Here is a 13,638-nt window from a genome sequence, read left to right on the forward strand (position 1 = left end):
CAGATAAAAGTTGAACGGCTTCGAGGGGTGCATATTCTCATGCTATTAGCTTTTCTGCGTGCGAGCGTGTAATGATCATGCGAAGGTTTCTTTCTCAAGATGGAATCGTCTATTTCTTAATATCTTAATTAATCGACGCACCTTTATTATACTTTATTATATCATCACGTTGACCGAGAGATGAGAAATGGAGGGACACAGATGGAAGCAAGAGAAGCAGAGCAAATTATAGAAGAAAGAGAGAAGCAGAGCAAATTATAGAAGAAAGAGAGAAGCAGAAGAGAGGGGGAATAGGATAAGGGAATCTACAGAAAAATCGCCAAAGAAGAGTTACCAAAATACTTAGAAGGGAGGATGAAGTGGAAGGACAGACAAATATTAGCGAGATTCAGATGTGGAAACGAGACCAAAGCAAGGGAATACTGGAAAGAAGAGGGAGAAAAAAGATGCAGACTGTGTAAAAGGAAAGAAGAAGACCTGACACATGTAATAGGAGAATGCGAAATAACGGGAGGATCAAAGGACACAGAAAAAATACTAAACGAGACTGGAGAAGGACTAACAGAACTAAAAGCAATAATAGGGAAGAGAAGGACAATACAAGACGGGGAGGAACGACAATGAGGAAGCACAGCAAGGAGGCAAAAGCCCAAAAGTTGTCATAGTTTTTGGAGACAGAATAATTAAGGGAGTGCAATATAATAGAGTAGATAAGAGGGGAGGTAAATATACAGGGTGGTTGGTAACTGGTGGTACAAGCGGAAAGGGGGTGATCCTACGCGAAAAAAGAAGTCTAAAATATAGAAAAAAAATTTTTTTTTTCATTTTTCCATCGAGATAACGATCTACAGTGAGATCCGTTATAACGAGACGCTATAAAGTGCACGCGTACCGACCGAAAATTCAAAGTCGATTTTCTCGAAAACAAAGCCTCGAACGAAAAATGTTTATTCTATATTTTCGACTTCTTTTTTCGCGCAGATTCACCCCCTTTCCGCTTGTACCATTAGTTACCAACCACCCTGTATAAGAAGCGAAATAAGTAAAAGAGATGTAAAACCGAAAGCTCGTCCAAAGCCGAATGGCACGATCTAAGCAACAATAAATAAATAAATATCACATTGACTGCCACGACACCCGTATTCGGGTGACAGCAAAGTTTCCGGTAGAGTCGCGTCACCCGTATTCGGGTGGCGCTTATTTGACTACTTGCGAAGGATCGTCGTAGTTATTTGAAAAGATATTCTAGAGGAAATAATAAAACTATCGAATTGTTCTAAAAATAATACGAAAATTAAAAAAATGATTCATTCGCGTTACTAAAATATCGATGGAAGTACCTAGCGGAGAACGCTTGGTATTGCGGTACGCGTGGCAGTCAACGTGTTATATTATTCGTTGTTCTGCTAAGTAGACTTGCAAATTTTCTTATCCATCGATCGTTGTTAGTTTTTCTTCGCATTATCCGTACAAAACTATTAGGATACTAATAACCGAAATTGTTTCATTTACAAGCCATTTGAGCCTTAATTACATATACAAATTGTATATCGATTATAGAAAGAGCGGGTTTTGACGATTGAGAGATTAGTTTGTGGCGTTAAACGGACGAAGCGTTACTTGCTATAAGTGAAGCTGATAAAAGATAAAGAGAAAAAAGGTAAAGGAATTGTACTTCGTAGTACGTGAAAAAGAAAAGGTAAACGTAAAGATATCGCGTCTGTTGTCCTTCCTTGTCTCTCGTACGCTACGTTTTACAGAATTAAAGTTAAAATATCTTTTAAGCATTGCTCGATCCAAATTGGTTAATACTTTCTTGTAGAGAATACAGAGAACCACCGATGGATGTATAAAAGAAATTATAGGCCCGTTTGAAAAGATACAGGCGATTTTGAAATATTGGAAATGCCATCACTCTCATAATGTGTGTACACTGTACGCACCGGATCCTACATCGTCCGAAATTGTTTAATTCCACCTAATGAGATTCTCTTTATCCTATATATACGATATATAGGCTAAATAAATAAGCTATAGGGACGTCGGCTATGTTCTCTTCCTCGTTGAAAAAACAAGCCATTTAACAATTTGTTAGGCGTATAATAAAACTAAGAATGTTTTATCTTTGCAAAAAATTAATATATTTTCGTGGTCGTAAAATTTGTAACGAGCGTTGCACTTATCGGCTACTTATGCATATGCTGCTAGCTAGGAAGCGTAACGATGAATTAATTTTTTATGTAGGTACAATAGGAAGAGCGTAAATTTGTATTCGCTTTTTTTTCTTTTTGTCTGTTTTCTTTTTCTTGTTTAATTAAAACATTCATCGGTGTCAGTCGTGGTCAGCTTTATTAGCATAATGACGACGGAAAGTTCTGTTTGCAGCAAGGCTTTTTGTCCACGATATTCTCATTTATCAGCAGCTTTCAGGACTGTACTTCGCTTAGAGTTTCACACGACCGTTTCAGGGTAAGGGTGACGCTGAAAAGAGAGAGAGAGCGAGAGAGAGAGAGAGAGAGAGAGAGAGAGAGAGAGAGAGAGAGAGAGAGAGAGAGAGAGAGAGAGAGAGAGAGAGAGAGAGAGAGAGAGAGAGAGAGAGAGAGAGAGAGAGAGAGAGAGAGAGAGAGAGAGAGAGAGAGAGAGAGAGAGAGAGAGAGAGAGAGAGAGAGAGAGAGAGAGAGAGAGAGAGAGAGAGAGAGAGAGAGAGAGAGAGAGAGAGAGAGAGAGAGAGAGAGAGAGAGAGAGAGAGAGAGAGAGAGAGAGAGAGAGAGAGAGAGAGAGAGAGAGAGAGAGAGAGAGAGAGAGAGAGAGAGAGAGAGAGAGAGAGAGAGAGAGAGAGAGAGAGAGAGAGAGAGAGAGAGAGAGAGAGAGAGAGAGAGAGAGAGAGAGAGAGAGAGAGAGAGAGAGAGAGAGAGAGAGAGAGAGAGAGAGAGAGAGAGAGAGAGAGAGAGAGAGAGACACTGACGTAAACGTGTCCGACCTAGTATAAATAGGTTTGCTTCTTGCTAGCCTTAGTTAAACAAAGTTCCACCGAGCCAGGAGCCAAGCATTGGCAAGGCGAGGTACGGGAGGAGAGCATTACCAATCCCGCAGCTTCTCTTAGCACTGCTATTGCTGCCTCTGCTAGTATCGCTGCCTCTGCTACTATCGCTGCTGCTGCTGCTGCTGCTGCTGCTGCTGTTGCCGCTTCTACCATTGAAAACGGGCAAACGCAAAAACTACTAGCTTCGTCAGAGCTTGGAACAAGTACGTTCGATATACAGGGTGTCTCAGCTAAATGAGATCATCTAAATATCTGTCTTATTTACGATTGTATGAAAAAACCTGTCAGAGCAAAGTCGCACAATTGCACGATTATTAGTATCGATGGTAAAATATATTACTGAAACGTACAAAGAAAGAGACCAGGTCGAATTTAACAGACTATCGTGCGATTAAATGTACCTGTTAGCAAGAAACTGTTTATTTTCAAACTGTGGTTCTAGGTAATTCGTATTGTCTGCTAAGTAGAAGTTAAATCATTCCATCTTATAGGAAACAACAATTACGAAGCTAAAGCTGTATCCAACCGTTAATGCGAGAAACCATGTATATCGTAATCCGTACAAACGTAGGATAAGAAGAGATACGTAGATTTAAATCGTCGTTGTCTCGATATCGAAACTGCTTAAGAAATATAGACGTTCAAATATAGGTGTCAGTCTTTGCTGATTTTTGTCAAAGCTATTTCCACAGAAAAATTTATATACAGGGTGATTGGTAACTGGCGGTACAAGCGGAAAGGGGGTGATTCTACGCGAAAAAAGAAGTCGAAAATATAGAATAAAAATTTTTCGTTCGAGGCTTTGTTTTCGAGAAAATCGACTTTGAATTTTCGGTCGGTACGCGTGCACTTTGTCGCGTCTCGTTATAACGGATCTCACTGTAGATCGTTGTCTCGATGGAAAAATTAAAAAAAATGTTTATTCTATATTTTCGACTTCTTTTTTCTTGTACCACCCTGTATTGCGGTTTATCGTTGTATAATTTACATTAAACGAAAGGCTACGAACGACGACCACGTTACCAGCTGCGCTAAAGCTTGTACCACCACTTACCAACCACCCTGTATATTACATATCGAAATTATTACTAATTTGACCCCCCATTCGAATCTTGAAATTTAAACCGAAAATATTTTCATGTTTTGCGGCCATTTCTCTTGAAATTATTATTTTTTCATTCGCGGACAACCGCCCTCGGATAATCAGCAGTATTGTCGATGTTTCAAGGTTCTTCGGATATCGTCGTACTTGTAAAAGCAACTTGAGACGATCAATGCGTATCCTCCATGTAATACGTACTGTCAATATTTCAGTGTACATTCTCCTCGTACGTATATTGTCTTTATATGTATACGTATGTCGTATTTCACGATCACTGGTTAGACCGTTAGGTTCAACAATTTTTCGAAACGCATGCCAATCGTAGGAAAATAATTTTGGAAATCTATTCGCGAGCAATATTTTCCAAAATTTCCTGGATATACCACTTTCGTTCGGTCTTTTACGTGAAATTTATACGCCGTAACGTGTCCTTGACTTTCTTCAAACCTTAATACATTCAAAAAGAGCTATTGAAATAACGAAGCACGCAAAATAAGAATCCGCGACGTATTTCAAAAAGGCGCAGGTGAGATTCACAATTAATATAAGATAAAGAAATACAGGAGTTTGAAAAGCTATATAAGCCATCGGCATAGACACTGCTTATTGTCAGTCAGATGATTGCCAAATTCCATTCTTTTTATTTATCTTCTTCGTTATTTTTAATTATTCGAATCTACGAGGCGTAACTGTTAAGCGAAACTTTTTCTTCAACCGTTTTCCGTTTACTTGCTATCGCTTGATTTGCGTTTATACAGGGTGGTTGTTAACTGGTCGTACAAACGGGGAGGGGGTGATTCTACGCGAAAAAAGAAGTCGAAAATATAGAATAAAAATTTTAAAAATTAAAAAAATAACGTCAATCGAGACAACGATCTACAGTGAGATCCGTTATAACGAGACGCGACAAAATGCACGCGTACCGACCGAAAATTCAAAGTCGATTTTCTCGAAAACAAAGCCTCGAATGAAAAATTTTTATTCTATATTTTCGACTTCTTTTTTCGCGTAGAATCACCCCCTCCCCGTTTGTACGACCAGTTAACAACCACCCTGTATAAACGCAAATCAAGCGATAGCAAGTAAACGGAAAACGGTTGAAGAAAAAGTTTCGCTTAACAGTTACGCCTCGTAGATTCGAATAATTAAAAATAACGAAGAAGATAAATAAAAAGAATGGAATTTGGCAATCATCTGACTGACAATAAGCAGTGTCTATGCCGATGGCTTATATAGCTTTTCAAACTCCTGTATTTCTTTATCTTATATTAATTGTGAATCTCACCTGCGCCTTTTTGAAATACGTCGCGGATTCTTATTTTGCGTGCTTCGTTATTTCAATAGCTCTTTTTGAATGTATTAAGGTTTGAAGAAAGTCAAGGACACGTTACGGCGTATAAATTTCACGTAAAAGACCGAACGAAAGTGGTATATCCAGGAAATTTTGGAAAATATTGCTCGCGAATAGATTTCCAAAATTATTTTCCTACGATTGGCATGCGTTTCGAAAAATTGTTGAACCTAACGGTCTAACCAGTGATCGTGAAATACGACATACGTATACATATAAAGACAATATACGTACGAGGAGAATGTACACTGAAATATTGACAGTACGTATTACATGGAGGATACGCATTGATCGTCTCAAGTTGCTTTTACAAGTACGACGATATCCGAAGAACCTTGAAACATCGACAATACTGCTGATTATCCGAGGGCGGTTGTCCGCGAATGAAAAAATAATAATTTCAAGAGAAATGGCCGCAAAACATGAAAATATTTTCGGTTTAAATTTCAAGATTCGAATGGGGGGTCAAATTAGTAATAATTTCGATATGTAATATACAGGGTGGTTGGTAAGTGGTGGTACAAGCGGTGGTACAAGGGGATGATTCTACGCGAAAAAAGAAGTCGAAAATATAGAATAAAAATTTTAAAAATTAAAAAAATAACGTCAATCGAGACAACGATCTACAGTGAGATCCGTTATAACGAGACGCGACAAAGTGCACGCGTACCGACCGAAAATTCAGTTTTAACTTGGGTTTCGTCTTAGTCCTAAAGTAACATTTAAACTGCTTAGAATCGTTTGCGGTATCTTCCTAACGACGTTTTACCTCTTTAAACAGCTCTTTTCAATGAACGCAGTTTCGACGAAATTGTACGCTGTTAACACTTCGTTCGAATTAGTAGAAAGTAGCGATATTTCGTCATTAGCTCTTTGTTTGGGTTCTGTAACTTTCTCAGACATTTTCAAACATCGATGCGCGTATATCAGCGAGTCCCATGTAAATGCAAAATTGACTTGATCTACGATAACAACTGCGCGTGATACGAATCCTCGTGAGGCTGTTTATGATCCTGGGAGATGATTTTGGTCCAGTTAATTGGGAAAGAACTATTTGCGTAATGAATTTACATCTACGTAAACACATAGGAGCGTGGACAAAGCAAATATAAGATGGAAACTTAAATATTGAAATGTCATTGGAAGAAAGAGAAACGCACTTGTATCACCACTTTGAAAATAAACGGTCCAATGTGATAAAGGTCTCGTTGCACGTACCAGAGATCCTATAAAACCAAACTTGTCCGAAGGAGAACTGAGAACTGAGAACTGAGAATCGAGAACGGCGAAGGATGATCGATGTAACGTGTTAAGAAAGATACAACGTACGTGTAGCTAAATTTTAAGGAAACCTAGCGGTACCGAAGTCGAGTTATCGAGCCTCGCAGTTTTCATACTGTGGCGGATCGGTATCAACAGGAGGACGCCGACAGGTCGAGGCATCAACGCGGCGCAACACCTCCCGGGCGATCCGCTGGTACCAACCGTCAACACTAGAGGGCTGCTACGACGACAACGAGTCTGTCTAACTCGCTAGCGGTCGAATATACGAGCGATTGATACAAATACCGCACCTAGCGAGACTCGCTCTACGTCTAAGGCAGGGACTACCGGGCATAGCCTTACTGACGAGTCCACCGGAGTCCCGGGACGAAACGCAAACTCTCTTTTCATCCGCCACAATACTTAGCACGTAATCCCTGTGACGAGCCATCGCCAACATGACATTTCATCCGTCACGGTGAAAATTTTCAAACGACTAACGTACGACACGAAAATGTGTTTTCCATGTTCTATGGAAGGGATGGAGCGGTAAAGCAAGCTACTTTTGCCGAGCTGAAAAAGCACGCACAGTGCAGTTGGATCAGCTTCTGTGATGGATATCAGCATCCAGAAACACACAGAATATCTGGAAACGCGTGAATGATCGAAAAACACGTCTGAAACGAATGTTGTAGAATATATCTATAGATATAGATGAACGAACGATTAGAATAGAGAGAAGAGTTAGGGTAAGGTGACGAAAAGGTATGTCGAATAAATGTCTTCGTTATAATTATCGTAGTTTGAGAGATGTTGAAAGAACGTTAGTGTGGACCAAGTAGTCATCGAGTAATTCGTTGATGGAACTTTTCCTCGTTGGTTAACACGTTGGTCGTCCAGCGTGATTCGGCTAAGTTTCCTGCGGGGCCCAAATCCGACCGCCGATACGCAGAACGTTAAATAGAGAGACAAGCGGGCATTCATTGTTTATCGCCTTCGATTCATCATAAAGAAAAGATTATTTAGTTCTGAAATGGAGAAAGCGATAGGCTTTCCAGCTAGAGTATTCCGAGGGATCTCATGGCAGATATCTCGGATCTTTCATTTAGTCGAGAAGCAAACTCGTAAGACGTACATGGGTGATTTTTTCATCCTCAAAATGTTCAGTAAACAGCGTGAAAATATATTTGAAAGTGAGGAGAGTAGCGATGACGAAGTCTACGACTATCGTTCGAAGTGCCGAAAATCAGCCCAAATGTGTTTGGAACGTTTTAACAAATGCCATGCGATATAGCATAATGTAATATTTTATCCAGAATATAAATTAATACAAAGTATGGTATAATGTGTTTTTGATATTTTTATGTTGTATATTCTGTACATAATATCCTATATTCGATTAACTCGAACAAGAAGAGCGTCACCCATACTTTGTGACGGGGCCCCCACGGAAGTATATCCGTCACATAGATATGTGCGACGTGGCGACGAACGTGTTAATACAGCTATGGGTGACGTGGCGACGAACGTGTTTAAACCAAGTTCATCAAACTCCTCACTTTTACCGTATAATTTTATTTTACGATGTAACGTTCTCGCTAGACGGTCTGTAGTCCCGAACGCTACGATTTACAGATATAATGTTACGTTAAACCGTGCGTCGCCCTCGTTTCCCTCTTTGTATATTCCGCCCCTGCAAAGGAAACAAAGACCTCCGCCATGGGGATGTATGGCAGTCTGGTGCAAAGCCTGGTGGAAATGATTCGAGTTGAACGTAGAATTCGTTAGACTGCTACGAATGGCAGTAAGGGGAAAGGTGCGGCATTTCAAACAGAAATACCAAAGAACATCGTTTCGTTATACCAATGTTCAGGAAATATCTAATAATCGTGCTTGATACACGTGTACAAATTGTTTCGCCCACAGCTATTAGCGGTACCTGCGAAACTTACTTTCGAAGATTCGGTAGATCGTTGGACTCTCTCGTACGGTAGGATCGACGCAATTCACAATTTACGAACGCTATTTATCCAGCAATCCGTTGCAACACACTTTTCCCGTTTGTACAACGTAAATTCGGAATTTAATAGATGCGAGACGTTTCAAACGCCTATTTCGAAGCATCGTATTGGTAAATGGTAAAGAAGCAGTGAGGTGAGAAGAGGCTTTTCTTTGTTTGCCTTTCTTCTTCCCAGATGGCATTTCGCTCGTTCGACTCGGGCCTAAGCAGCGAGATAAGGAGACAAGCGACTCTTTGTACCTCTTTGTTCGAGCCTCGCGAGTTTTCTCTCTTTCCTTGACATTTTGCTTCCTCGAACATTGGTCTATAATTATTTTCATAAAACCATCGTATTCTTTATACATAAAATCTTACGATCGTTCCATTTTAACGACAAGCTTGCGTACAATAGCATTTTGGGGAAACGAACGTATACTTTGGTCCTAACGAAGGAAGGAAACAGCAGTTTATTTTTAAAGAACGAAAAGATACAATTTACAGAAGAAAACAAGGTAACGTTGCTTTTTAAATAAAATAATGAGAATTAACACAGTAACTTGATGAAATCAAATTTTGTAACGCGTTCTTATCGATAGACAGCCAATAATTTGCTAATTTACCAATGAAATTATACTGCCTTTCTGCCCGTTATTCCGCAAAGATTTTCAAATTCGAATCTGCTGGGAGGTTTCAAGTCTGGGGATCGAGCTAGCTCGTGTCAAAGCCTTCGCGATATCTTTTTCTTTTCTTTCCTTTTTCTTCTTCTTCTTCTTCTTCCTCTGGTACAGCCAGTGTTTCGTGTTTCGCGTTGCACGATGCGCGAATCGTCGTCGCGTTGATAGATGAAAATTATCGTCTTCGATGAAATTCCTTCTGCGAATGGTGTGAAAATCGTTCCTACGCACACGTTTGTTTTCTAGTTCCACCAAATACCTCCAATTACGACCAATTACGACCAATTACGAAATAATGGACTTGTACTTTGATCGCTAAAGCTCTCTGACGATACCTGTGCACGATAAATATACAGGATGGTTGGTAACTGGTGGTACAAGCGGAAAGGGGGTGAATCTACGCGAAAAAAGAAGTCGAAAATATAGAATAAACATTTTTCGTTCGAGGCTTTGTTTTCGAGAAAATCGACTTTAAATTTTGGCTCGGTACGCGTGCACTTTATCGCGTCTCGTTATAACGGATCTCACTGTAGATCGTTGTCTCGATGGAAAAATAAAAAAAAAATTTTTATTCTATATTTTCGACTTCTTCTTTCGCGTAGAATCACCTCCTTTCCGCTTGTACTACCAGTTACCAACCACCCTGTAGTAGAATCGTCGTGTATCCATTTTATGACGAAAACACGCTAATATCTCGCAGAGTACGGATGATTCGAACGTTGTGCGACTCGCGAGCAAACGTTCCGCGCCTAAATGGATTTATTTTACCTTGCAACTATACCCTTTTATCGCGTATTCTCGTAGCCGACGTGGAAACATTCTCAAAACACCATACATACGTTTACATGTGGTTTTCGCCGGCCAGAAATCGAGAAGATAATCTCGAACTCGATACACCGACAGTATCGTCGTTATCCAATGTCCATGACAATGGTCTTACATCCGCGCTTTGTACATTTTGTACATCGTGGTGCGGTTGTGGAAGCAGTCGATCGTGTACGTGCTTTCCATCCTTGTTAAGTACAAGTAACAAGCGTTTCGAAAATATTCCAATGTCGGTTACGAGAATATGCAAGAAAAAATATAATTTCGGCTCTTCAAGGCTATCGTCGAAAGAGATGGTTCCTCTAGAAATCGTAAACATTCGTTTCGAACAAACGTTTGTTCGTACGAGCCATAGTTTTTCAGATGAAACGTTTCTCTTATCACGATTTATAGACGGAAAGCGCTTCGTATAAATTTCTAGAATAATTTGACTCAAACGGTAAATTATAAATCGTAACGTGAAAACGTAGAATTTCTTCCACTCGAGTCTCTCGACTGGACTTCAACTGAAATAGGAATGTGAAAAGATATTTCAGAATAGCGAAATATCCGTGATATTTATTCAATTAAAATTCAATTAAAATTCAATTAAAAATTATTTATTCAAATAAAATTGAAATTCCGAACGTTTCAAGTAATTCGAAGTTTACGATAGATATTTTATCGGAACTATACTTCGAGAACGTTGAGATTCTCACGAAACTCGATTGTTCGAGTCGATGCAAACCTACACTGACAGAGAGTTGACAAGAATATCACGTAATACGCTTGTCGAGTCTTCTCGTCAAATTTCCTACTCGATCTCATCGGAAAAACAACATACGCTGCTACTTACGTTACTCGTCATCCAAAGGGATCTCGTCATGAAAACAAAGTGTTTTCGGAAAATCCGATTAGAAATTCTCTATCGTCGTTCGTAATACACTCGACGCGATTAAAGTACAACCGAGAACGTTTTTCGTTGCATAGTCGCAAATGTCAGAATAACAGTGGATCGTGTTACACACGCTGTAAAGAATATACTTCAAATACAGCTCGTTCGTGTAATCTTCCCTTGAAATGTCTCCCTTCGTGATATATTCGACTGACATAGCCATGTACGTACGTACAAGCCATATGGACGGCGATAAACGTATGAAAAATGGTTGATATTAATTATAATAACGATACATTTATTTGTATTCTAAGCCCATTACAACCTATTACAAGCAGACTGTTGGATACTTGTTTCTAATTTCTTACGTTGTACCACTGTATAATCTAAACACCGCCGCATTAAATGTCATATTACGAATGCAAAAAACATCCGTCGAAACGTTTGGAATATGTGTTTGCAATGGCATTCTAAAAGTTTCAACGTCGAGTTTACGTTAAAAAAGATAGATATGATGTTAAAGATAGATACGAAACTCGCTCGATGACAGGTATATTTCTTGTTTCAACTTCAATTTATCAGCACGTTCCTCTACGATAATGTCGACAATGTAGTATAACTACCAACGCTTTCATTGGTTCGCAACAACTGCTTAGAGGTCTAGGTGTCACTGCTGATGCTGTTTATAGTTTATCGCGAGATTTAAAATCTAACATCTATGTCCTCTTTGAAACTCGCGTTCATTTCGCGAAGCAGAAAAGTATTCGGTAAAGAATATCAGCAGCTAACTGCGTCAGAAATTGCATGCCATTCGCAAGTAGCAGAGCAGAGCAGAGCAGGGCAGAGCAGGGCAGAGCAGGGCAGAGCAGAGCAGAGCAGGGCAGAGCAGGGCAGCAGTAGCGGCAGATAACAGCAGCTAGAAACGACGAGGAGGAGAGGTTGAAACTGTGATGCCTGCAAAAAGCACGGCAGACAGCGTCGATCGTTTTTGCTTGGCGTCAGCCGCGTTCCTACCGCCGCGTCGTACTTCGTGGTGGTACATCGCTCCTTCTACCCCCTTCTTCCTCTCTCTTTTCTCACTACCTTCTCCGTCCTCTTCTTGCCCACCTTGCTCTTCTCTTTTCGTCCCTCAACAATCCCTCCAGCAAGTGCCTCTCTCGTCTTTCTCTTTGTATATCGTATGTCCACCTCGAGGAGCCGTGCAGCGTAAACGGATAAACTTGCTTTCAAAATTACTTTCAACTTGCAGGATTCACGCGTTCGAAAACTGGATTACGTGATTAGGTTAAGAAATATGACGATATTCCGTAGGATACACGTATCGACGATAGATACGGGTGAAAATCAAAGTCTTGGTCATTAACTCGGTCGGTTCGTTCAACCGACAGATACAGCAAAATTGAAAAATACTGTTACTCTCTGCGAATGTCTAAAACGTGTATAAAGCGAGATATGGTTTCGTATAGGAATCAACCTTACCATCGAGTTGGAAACCAGAGATAACAAAGTATACGCTTTGAAATCGTTTGAAACTGAAAGCTACGTAATCTCGTTATCTGTTTGAGTAAGCAATCTGTTGTTATATTTCTGATTTATAAATATCATTACGATCTCGCGACGTTATTCGAGCAGAAACATTTCGAGGATACGTACGTACATTCGGATTACACACTATCGTAATATTGAAACTTAGTATAATTACATTTATTATTTGAGAATGATTTTAGTCTTTTTCTATCATCTTAGGAAGAACAATTGCCTGGTTTATGCAAAAGGTAGAAATAAGTAGCGGCTAAAGGAATATCGTAAGAAACTTATTATTACAGATGAATTAAAGTTTAAAATTAAATTAAATTATTATTACAGAATTATTAAAGAATTCCTTAGGTTTTTCAAGATCGTTGCTCGGTAAAATAAATATCTGCCTCGAAATCGTGCAACGCCTGTTTCCAACATATTTCTCTATCGTATTTTCTGATCTTCCTTGGAATTTTCGAAAGATTTGCTTTCCAAGACGTTCGATAGAAATGGCGTATCTGGATAATGCGAAATCGATAACTTTAAAAAGAGTCGGTCGATTTGACTTGTCACAAGGTCGTATAATCGCACATACGTACAAATATGTGCTTTTTACGAGTATAGCGATCGTGTGAAAGGGAAAAAGGCGAACAATCTAAGGTCATGAAAATCTCAAACTAAAGTCTCAGATGAAATTTTATTAAACGTTCGAAGAAAAGCAAGGAGAAAGATTCGTCGGTGGACTTTGGATCAGGATCAGGATTGTCGCAGCAATTTTTCGTACAAGAGTTCGTTCCTTCGAGAAACACCATATAGCAAATTATATGGCGTTTAAACGATGTTAGTTGCTGCGTACAACGCAACGTTACGACTCTTCTCGTATAATAGCGTATCAGCTCATTTTTGTCGGTCTTCTATCTCCGATATTCCAACATTTTTCCTTCCATTCGAGGTATCAGGCTTTTCCATGTGTCGTATACCGTAGGTTA

At 39.6% G+C, this 13,638-nt stretch overlaps 1 protein-coding gene across 3 annotated transcripts in view; it reads left to right on the forward strand.

Annotated features, from left to right (window-relative positions):
* The window catches only part of LOC100744251 (putative glucose-6-phosphate 1-epimerase), a 42,716-nt gene that overhangs the window by 20,154 nt on the left and 8,924 nt on the right, over positions 1-13,638 (forward strand). The window lies entirely within an intron of this gene.

This window comes from Bombus impatiens, unplaced genomic scaffold (genome assembly GCF_000188095.3).
Source record: "Bombus impatiens unplaced genomic scaffold, BIMP_2.2 scf_0296, whole genome shotgun sequence".
Taxonomy (NCBI): Eukaryota; Metazoa; Arthropoda; class Insecta; order Hymenoptera; family Apidae; genus Bombus; species Bombus impatiens.